The sequence below is a fragment of the Halichoerus grypus genome, chromosome 5, assembly GCF_964656455.1.
Source record: "Halichoerus grypus chromosome 5, mHalGry1.hap1.1, whole genome shotgun sequence".
Classification (NCBI taxonomy): Eukaryota; Metazoa; Chordata; class Mammalia; order Carnivora; family Phocidae; genus Halichoerus; species Halichoerus grypus.
In genome coordinates this window covers 118,279,830-118,288,978 of record NC_135716.1, presented here as the reverse complement: position 1 = coordinate 118,288,978, position 9,149 = coordinate 118,279,830, and the positions used below count along the sequence as shown (strand labels likewise).

Below are 9,149 nucleotides of genomic sequence, written 5' to 3'. Positions count from 1 at the left end.
AGGACAAAAAGCCCCATAAGCCCCAGCGACTCCTCACCGTTTCTTTGCCTCACAGCACAACACAAGCATTTATTTCCATAATGACTCCAACACACTCAGAGAAGGTTACATCATGGCTGCAAAGGGGAATGAGCAGTAGAGGAGGATTTCCACCAAAAAAAAAAAAAAAAAAATAGTTCCAGACACTGAGATCAGTTCTTAAAATGACTAAAACCAGTTCTTAAAGTAATTCTTCAGTAATAAAATGCAAGAGAGCAAAATGTAGTTCAACATAAAGACAAGTTCTCTCAAAATTTTCGCGGCCTTCAAATGGATCTCGGGACCTGGAGAGGCGAGGCGCGTCCTCCCGCTAGGGGGCGGCAGCGGAGCGGGGCTGCCGGGGACGGCACGCGCGGGCCTGCTGCACCTTTTGTACAGCCTGAGAGCTAAAAACGGTTTTCACATTTTAAAATGTAAATTGTAAAATGTCCAAAGGTCTGTTAGCTTTTCAGTGAGAACTGTAGCTAAATTTCGCTTCTTGGCTTGTCAAGCCTAAAACGCTTACTTTCGGGTGCTCTGCGGGGAAAGTGCGCTGAGCCCCGCCCTAAGGGATCGCAGTTCCGCCAGTTCCAAGGCGCCGGGAGCCGAAGCACGCCTCGTCTTCTGATGAGGCTTGAATCCAAGTGGCTCATGGCAAGACTCGCTCACTGTGGAGTAGAGGGTCCCTGCAGGAGATGCGGACCGTTGCCAGGACCAAACCTGGAGCTAGGATTAGGGCATGTGTGTTAGAACAAGCAAGGACTGCATTTCCTCCTCCTCTCCTCTTCCTTGCAAATTAAATTTGATACTTTCAGATTTTATTTGTTGGCTGGGAAGAAGGCAACTCGGTGAGCTCCATGAGGCAAACATCAGGAACTGGACGCATCAGAAATAGTAGTAACAGATCCTAGACTTCCCCTGACAACAGCACCAGTGGGATATTCCCCAAGGCATCCCACCTACAAGGGCCGAGGGTCCCTGGACCACCCCAAGGGGTTCCTCCAGGGAAGGATGGAGAGGCAAAGGTCAGGGAACATCATGTTATTTTTACTCTAGAAGAGAAATACCGTTTAGAAAATGAAAGTGCTCAAATTCCTCTAATTTTTTCTTTTTTCTTTTTTTTTTTTTAACTTAGAGAGATGCCATCTCCACCTGTTCTGTCTTTGCTGAGGGATTAGCAGCCCTTGAAAGGCTCTGGTCTCCAGGCATGCTGGGGGCAAGAAGAAAAGGGCTCATCTGGTGACTACCACCGGTGTGAGGTGGCCGTTTCAGGAAGGAAGTCGGTAAGACCCCAGGGTCTACGGGAGGAGGAGGAGAAACAAAGGGGAAGAAAACCTGACACAGCTCAGTTAATCTTAGCTTAAGGTAATAAATTCCACTGCTCAGTGTTTGAGCCAAGAAAACCTCAGTCTTCAGGGGATTTTATCATCTCCAGGGACAAATGTGTATTTTGTGTCGGTTTTTAAAATGGGCATGCATCTGTGTATGTTCCTTAGCATCAGTGTGCCTAGACAACAGCAAGGCCCTCTGGGCCCAACAGCATGCAGTCTGTGACATTCAAAATCACACATGGTAAGTATTTTTAATTGCCTCAAGCAATTGCACGTGTGCACTTGTGCGTGCGCACACACACACACACACACACACACACGCCCCCCAGCTCAGTGCTCTGGGGCTCCCACCACTGCCTCCTTCTCTGCTGTATGTCCGATTACAGGGCCACAGAAGCAAAGTTTATTGCACAAAAAGGGCCAGACTAATGCCGCAAGCCCTGCCTGGATTTTCCAGGTGTTTCATTTCAGAACCCCCAAGCACAAAAGGATTATTGTTATGCCACATTGAACCACACATTAATTTTGTGGCCCAAGTCACTCCTGAAAGCACAGTTTCCACCCCTGTGGGTGATTTCATTGTGACTGCTTTCATAAGCATCTGTGAGAGAGGCTAGAAATACCAAAATACCTTGGAGAGAGAAATTGTGGTCAGGAACCTACAAATAGCTTCCCTCGTGTGCCTAAGCTTCCCTGTTCCCTGCTCCCCCTTTCCCCTTCTCTTCCTGCCCCTGCCCTTCGTCTTGTTTCTCTCTCACACACACACCATCTCACGCCTCTCCTGGAGGATGGACTTGGACCACGTACGCGGTGAGCGGCAATCTGGAGGAGCACATTTCCCGTGTCTTCTCTCCAAGCGGCTCTCCTCCGCACCCCTCCCTCCTGAGGTCCTGCCTCACGGTTAGAAGAGGGGCACTAGGCAGATGGCTGCGGGCAGTACCTTCAGCAGCCTGGATGCCCGCTCCTCAGCAGAAAGAGCCAGGGAGTGCCATATGCTGGAGCTGCTAACCTTGCCAGCAGAAGGGAAGCTTTGTTCTTTTGTTGGGCTTGTTTTGAAAGGGGAACATAAATAATACACACCCACTACTCCTTCTCCGGCAATCTGGGCAGGGCTTACTGGCGGTCCTAAATAGCTCCCTGCACACGGGTGTGAGTGCCGGCCTTGACCACCAGATGGGTTAAGTCTGATTAATTGCCAACAGTAAATAGTGCTCCTAGTGCTTTTCTTACATTTAATCAGTGAATGAGCTTTTTGCTGAGACAATCATGTTTCCCTGTAAAAATCAAGATCTTTGTTTTCACACAACCCAAAAAGCTTCTCACAAAGTCAGCTGGAACAATGGTCATCCCCACCACCTTAACCAATGTATGTGCTGGGGAGAGGGGAGAGTGAGGTGTGAGGGCAAGGAGGGGGGAGGGAGGAGGGAAGGTCTGAGTGCTTAGAGGAGTGGAGAGGAGGGGAGGGCTGAGGTGTGGTGGTATAGGGGGTACAGGGGAGGGGAGGTCTGAGGTCTGAGGGCATGGGGGGATGGAGGAAGGGGAGGGCTGAGGTGTGGGGGCATGGGGGGATGGAGGAAGGGGAGGGCTGAGGTGTGGGGGCATGGGGGGGTGGGGAGGAGGGGAGGGCTGAGGTGTGGGGGCATGGGGGTGGGGAGGAGGGGAGGGCTGAGGTGTGGGGGCATGGGGGGGTGGGGAGGAGGGGAGGGCTGAGGTGTGGGGGCATGGGGGGGTGGGGAGGAGGGGAGGGCTGAGGTGTGGGGGCATGGGGGTGGGGAGGAGGGGAGGGCTGAGGTGTGGGGGCATGGGGGTGGGGAGGAGGGGAGGGCTGAGGTGTGGGGGCATGGGGGGGTGGGGAGGAGGGGAGGGCTGAGGTGTGGGGGCATGGGGGTGGGGAGGAGGGGAGGGCTGAGGTGTGGGTGCATGGGGGTGGGGAGGAGGGGAGGGCTGAGGTGTGGGTGCATGGGGGTGGGGAGGAGGGGAGGGATGAGGTGTGGGGGCATGGGGGGTGGGGAGGAGGGGAGGGATGAGGTGGGGGGGCATGGGGGGATGGAGGAAAGGGAGGGCTGAGATGAGAGTTCATTGGGGGAGTGTCAAATGAAGGAGCCTGCAGCACTGTTCTGCTATCAGCCAGCCAGGTTTGTTTCTCTTACAGAAATCCTACATGCCTCTCAAAGTCACCCATTGCAAGCCGTGAAAAGTGTCTGAAATTTCTGAGAAGGCAGCACAGCCTCGTTCAACACCTTCTCCAAGCAGTGCTGGGCACATCAATTCTCAATAATAGCTGTTGCATAAGTGAGTAAGTGGCTAAATGAATGACTGTTTTCTGGGTTAAATTCTTGATAGTTTAAAATGTTTTGGAAATACATTTTTTTGAAAGTTTATTTATTTTTTTTAGTTCTCTCTACCCCCAATGTGGGGCTCGAACTCATGACTGGAGATCAAGAGTCACATGCTTTTCCAACTGAGCCAGCCAAGTACCCCTGGAAATACATTTTATATGTATGTATATGTACATGTACTTGTATGTGTGTGCATATGTATACAGAAAGGATCTAAAATAATCTAGCCAAGGTATTAAAAGTGTTTAATATGATTTATTGCTAGTCTCCATTTTATGTTTTTCTTGTGTTACTTTTGTTATTAGAAAAAGAATTAGCTTCATGTTAAAAAGGAAAGAAAACATGTAACATTAAACAAACCCAAACAGTATCCACCATCATCAGTTAACTTTGAGTGGGTGCCACTTGTCGGACTCTGTTCTGATCAGCTTACATGCATCACCTCGTGTCATTCTCACGACCACACTGGTAAGTAGGAGCTATTCTTAACCGCTTTTCCGGAAAGGAAACCCATCAATGCAAATTATTTATGCTCTAAAACAGCATGCGTAATGCAAAGATAAACAAATGAACACAATGCACAATTTATAACATTTTCGCGACAATAGCGTGTAGCTGACAGCTAGGCCCCGAAGGTACCAGCAATGTAATGAAGTCCACCGGAGTCTCAGACCATGCCTGCCTTGCTGGGTGTGAGAGGAATAAACGAGACACGGAAGCCAGCGCTGTCCTGGACCCTGAGCTGGGACTTGATAAGTGCAAGTCACCCATCAGGCCCTTCCCCCCACCGTGGGTGTCTCCTAGATCCTTCAGGGAGAATGGGACAGCTCAGGTGTGAGCTGCAGCATCTGGAAACAGGAAGAAACACCAACAACAATAACAAAGTATCGAGTGTGAGACCCAAGTCCAGGCCGGGCCTGCGGTGGGTGTTTTACCAAGACTTCCTCCTTCCGGCACCGTTCTACTAACTCTCCCCCTGCAGTGCTAATTTGTATTGACCCCATTGCCAATACAGTGACAGCAACTGGGATTCATGTGAACACTGGGAGACAAGACTGTCGAGTGCCTTCTAAAGCATGATCACCCCCTAAAAATCACGTTCCATGCCACTGTGGTATAAAATGGATTTTATTTGGAAAAAAAAAAAGTTTCTTTCAGAGTCAGTACTCTATATATGGTTGTCACCTCCATTAACAACTCTTTGCAGAAAGTTCATGGATCACGTACTCCGTGAATAGGAGAGACAGCTTCAAGTTTTTATAGATGGTGGAGAGGTCAGGAGACCAAGCTAATCCTGACTCTGCCACTCACGGACTGGGTACGATAGGGCTTCAGTTCCTCTGCCATACCACGGCAGAGGCAGCTGGAGACGGCTGCTGCTAGTTCTAACCTTTTCTGAGCCTGAGCTAACGAAGCCTTTGGAAACAAAGGGGCAGAGCAGCCTTCCCTGGAGGCAGGGGCCTGGGAGGAGTGTACACCCTGGGGATTCATAAAGCCCAAGCTCTGGAATGATGTCTGCGTGTCACTCAGAATAGACTTCTTAGAAGGGAGTAGTGTGAACTGGGTTTGGGGGGATGAAGGAAGGACACCTGCTGTTCAGGGGGAAGGGGGTGAGAGAGAGGAGCCTGGGAAGAGGCTTCCCTGCTTGTAAAATGGGGAGATCTGCTCAATGGGGCAGAATATGGGGTAGAGGTGCATGTAATAAAAAAGAGGAATCTCCTACAGGGAATTAGTTTGACAAACATCTGTGGGGCATCTGCTATGGGTGGGGAATAGGCTGGTACTAGGATGACAGGGGACTTCTCCAGGCCCCTGCCCTCAGGGAGATTCCAATCTAGCGGGCTGATCAGGTCACTAGAGGCCACCAGCCATGTGGGAGAATGGGAACAGGACAGACTCTCCCGAGATTCAGGAAGAGGCATCTGGATCAAGGTCATCAATCCAGAGATGAGCTGACCATAAGGCTTTGTAATGTCAGAAGGGGGATGGAGGGATTACACCCTTTCCTTTAAGAGATTTGATTCCCTTCTCTGAGTCCAGCCCATGCAAATGGCTTCCACATGCTACAGGAAGAGTTACGTTTCTAAAACTTAGATGGCTTAGGGTCACTCTTCACAAACCATCATCAGCTCTCCATTTGCTGCAGAAAACTCCTAGTATGGCATTCAAGGCCCTTCCCACAAAGACTTCAGCCTATTTTCCTAGCCATATCCCCTACCCCGTCCTTATGTGACCTGGAACGTGCCAGGAGCATGCTTTTTATCGTCTTGGCTGTTCATGATCTTGTTTCTCTCTTGCGGTCTTGATTCCCCCTTTCCCTTTAAAGGGCCAACTGAAATATTATCTCTCCTGGGCGGATTTCCCCTATCTTACAAATTCCAGTTAGCTCAACGAAACCTCCCTTGTATCCCTTTTGTCCCAGTGCCTAGCACACTGCTCTAGACATGTAGACATCCTACAGAGCTAAATCCTCAAAATCTAAAGGGATTTTGAATGAAGTTCCTGATGGGGGACTAAAGTGCAGACTAGAGTTTCATCTTATGGCAAACCTTGTCCCCTGACTGTGCAGAGAAGGATTTTGATGCAACATTTTGGTCTAGCAGGGGAAGTATGGTTGTCAATTACTGATGTCTGCCACTGTCACGGGAAGGGGGTGTCAGCATGCATGCCATTTTAAAAAATTGTTTCACTATAAGCTTCCAAAGGGCACGTACTTTTGTTGTTGTCGTTAATATAACATAATCCCGGTTGTTTATAATTTTTTGGTCAATATAATATGTTCTTGGTTGTTAGGAGCCAGTTTCTCAGCTGTTGCCCTTCCAAATGACTTCATCTACATTTGGCCCATAGATTCGTGGAGGCTTTTGCTTGTATAAAAGTTCCTATTATCCATAGCTCTGGCTAGATAATGAGAAAAGGATCTTAAAAACAAAATGCAGCTGGATTAAATACCTTCCATTGATATTTGGACTTACGAAGGCATTATTATTATTTGAAATCTTGGTTGTCAATGTTCTAAGCCTCAAAAGCTGCTGGTTAGCTACATAGCTAATCCTGCCTAATGCTGTCCTCCACATTCAATTAATAATGTGTTCTGGGGGCGCCTGGGTGGCTCAGTCATTGAGCGTCTGCCTTCGGCTCAGGTCATGGTCCCAGGGCCCTAGGATCGAGCCCCGCATCAGGCTCCCGGCTCAGCAGGAAGCCTGCTTCTCCCTCTCCCACTCCCCCTGCTTGTGTTCCTGCTCTTGCTGTCTCTCTGTCAAACAAATAAACAAAATCTTAAAAAAAAAAAATGTGTTCTGGATGCTTAACAACGAAACACAGTCTGCTTTCCATCTAGCAATTCAGAGAGCAAGATGCTCTTGCCATAAACCAGATACACCTCTTCCCATCCTTATCTGATTGGGCGTCCACAGCAAGGGCATTTGTGCCGGAAGCTGGAGAAAAGTCTCCTGCTTTGTTCAGACGCCTTCTAATGAGGCGGCTAACCTGAGTCAGGCAGCCCACGCGGTGCCCTGTGATCACAGTCAACACAGGTAAAACAAGGAAAACCCCAGAATTAAGGCTGAAAGCAGATTTTATGCACCTTGGGTCTTTTTCTTTTTTTTCCCCACTTTCTCCATAGGCTCTGAAAGTGATTATCTTCCCAAGCAGAGAAAACCACTGCAAAGGAATGCAATCCCAAGGGCACACAGCTTTCTCCAACCAGAAACAGGTCTCACAATACAGAGAGGCCACCTGGGATGTCTCCACTGCCAAGGGACAGGGAGGGAACCAGAACAGAGCCAGGATGCCAACACACTGCTGGAGGGGAGGCGGCTGCCATTTGAAGCGATGCTTTGAAAATCTCCTGCTGGGGAGAAACAAGGAAGTGCTAATGGATGTGATGAACCAAGACTCCCAGGAAGCTGGAGAGAGGGAGAGAGCAAGAGAGCGAGCAGTCCCATCAGCTGAATCGTTCAAAACTAGAGCAAGGAAAACACTTTGGACGAGAAACACACTGGGGCACTTCAGAATGACCCAGGAAATGGGCAGGAGCCCCCAAATCAAGGGCCTAGTCATGAGCCCTTTAGCTCTGAAGAAGCTATTTTGTGTATTTCTAGCTCAGAGACTAGAGGTGGGTGCCTGGCTCCAAACACGAGTCTCCCACACGCTCTGGGAAAGGGTCTGGGATGGGGGGGGCAGTTTACAAGTGTGGACGGCAGTGGAGGGGAACACAGAGGCCACAGGGCAGCCGAGGCTCTGTCCTCACACACCCCCCCTCCCTGTACTTTGACCGTCCCATCCTTGTCTGCAGGCATTCAGCTGGGCACCTGCGTCCCCCTGCGCCCCTGGGTCGGTTTCCTATGCCTACTGTAACCAACTATACAAACCGAGTGGCTTAAAACAAAACACATTTGTGCTCTTACAGTTCTGGAGGTCAGAAGTCCCAAACAGTTCTTATGTGGCTAAAATCAAGGTGTCGGCAAGGCTGTGTGTCTAAGGGAGAATCCATTTCCATGTCTTTCAGCTCCTAGAAGCTGCCTCCGTTCCTTGACTCATGGCCCCTTCATCCATCCTCAACTCTCTCTCAGAACCTCCTTCTACCCCACCCCACCCCTCTTTTTCCTTATAAGGACCCTGGCGATTAATAATCCAAGCTAATCTGAATAATCCAAGCTAATCTCCCCATCTTTAGATCCTTAACTTAATCACATCTGCCAAGTCCTTTTGTCAGTAAGGTGACATATTCACAGGTCCCTGGGGTTAGGACTGGATATGTCTCGGGGGGGCCATCCTTCTGTCTACCACATTCCCCTCCAGTGTCACCTCAGCAGTCAGGATGGCCGAAGTGCCAGGGTGAAGGTGAGCCAGACGGGACCAGGGGGATGGCAGAGCTGGCCTTGTTTACCAGTTGGACTGTGTAGCTAGCAGCTCTTTATTCCAGCACATTCCCCACTGGTCCCATCTAGCTCATGGTCCCCCTGACTCCTGAGCTGCAGTTCCTGGAAAAGCCTGGCACTTCTGCCACGTTCCGGGTAGAAAATCCACAAGGAGCTTGGACCCTCTGCCTACACCCTTGAGCCTGGACCTCCTGAGGCTCTTCCCTGTTAATGCCTCAATCTTGGCTCCTCACCTGGGGCTTGGCGGAGGGAGAGTTAATACGTTATTTTCCCTCACCCACTTGCTAGAAGACGCCCTTGAATCACGATGACCCCTACGGGGCATTTGAGTCCTGGCGTACCTTGTCGTAAATTAAAATGCATTTTCCAATGAAAGCAGCATTAAAAATCATGGGGGTGGGGGGAAATGACTGAAATTGTACTGTGCACAAGGTACATCACATGCTAAACCAGTTTGCTGGGGTCCAAGATCTGCCCTTCACCTTGAACTTCATTTCGGTGGCAAAACTTCTGCCAAACAGCAGGCGTTTATCAGCCATCCCTGCCTGCATGGTGGTTTCGCACCTGCTCTGCCTGGT

The 9,149-nt window shown here is 49.7% G+C and overlaps 1 long non-coding RNA gene across 2 annotated transcripts; it reads left to right on the top strand.

Moving 5' to 3' along the window:
• Positions 1–503: 503 nt before the first annotated feature.
• LOC118546202 (uncharacterized) lies at positions 504–7,072 on the top strand. Of its 2 annotated transcripts, XR_013448100.1 has the most exons (5): positions 504–1,043; positions 1,154–1,297; positions 1,515–1,590; positions 3,502–3,641; positions 3,745–7,072. It is a non-coding gene; the product is annotated as an uncharacterized LOC118546202 (long non-coding RNA). The 2 variants fall into 2 exon arrangements; XR_013448101.1 differs by lacking the exon at positions 1,515–1,590.
• Positions 7,073–9,149: the final 2,077 nt, after the last annotated feature.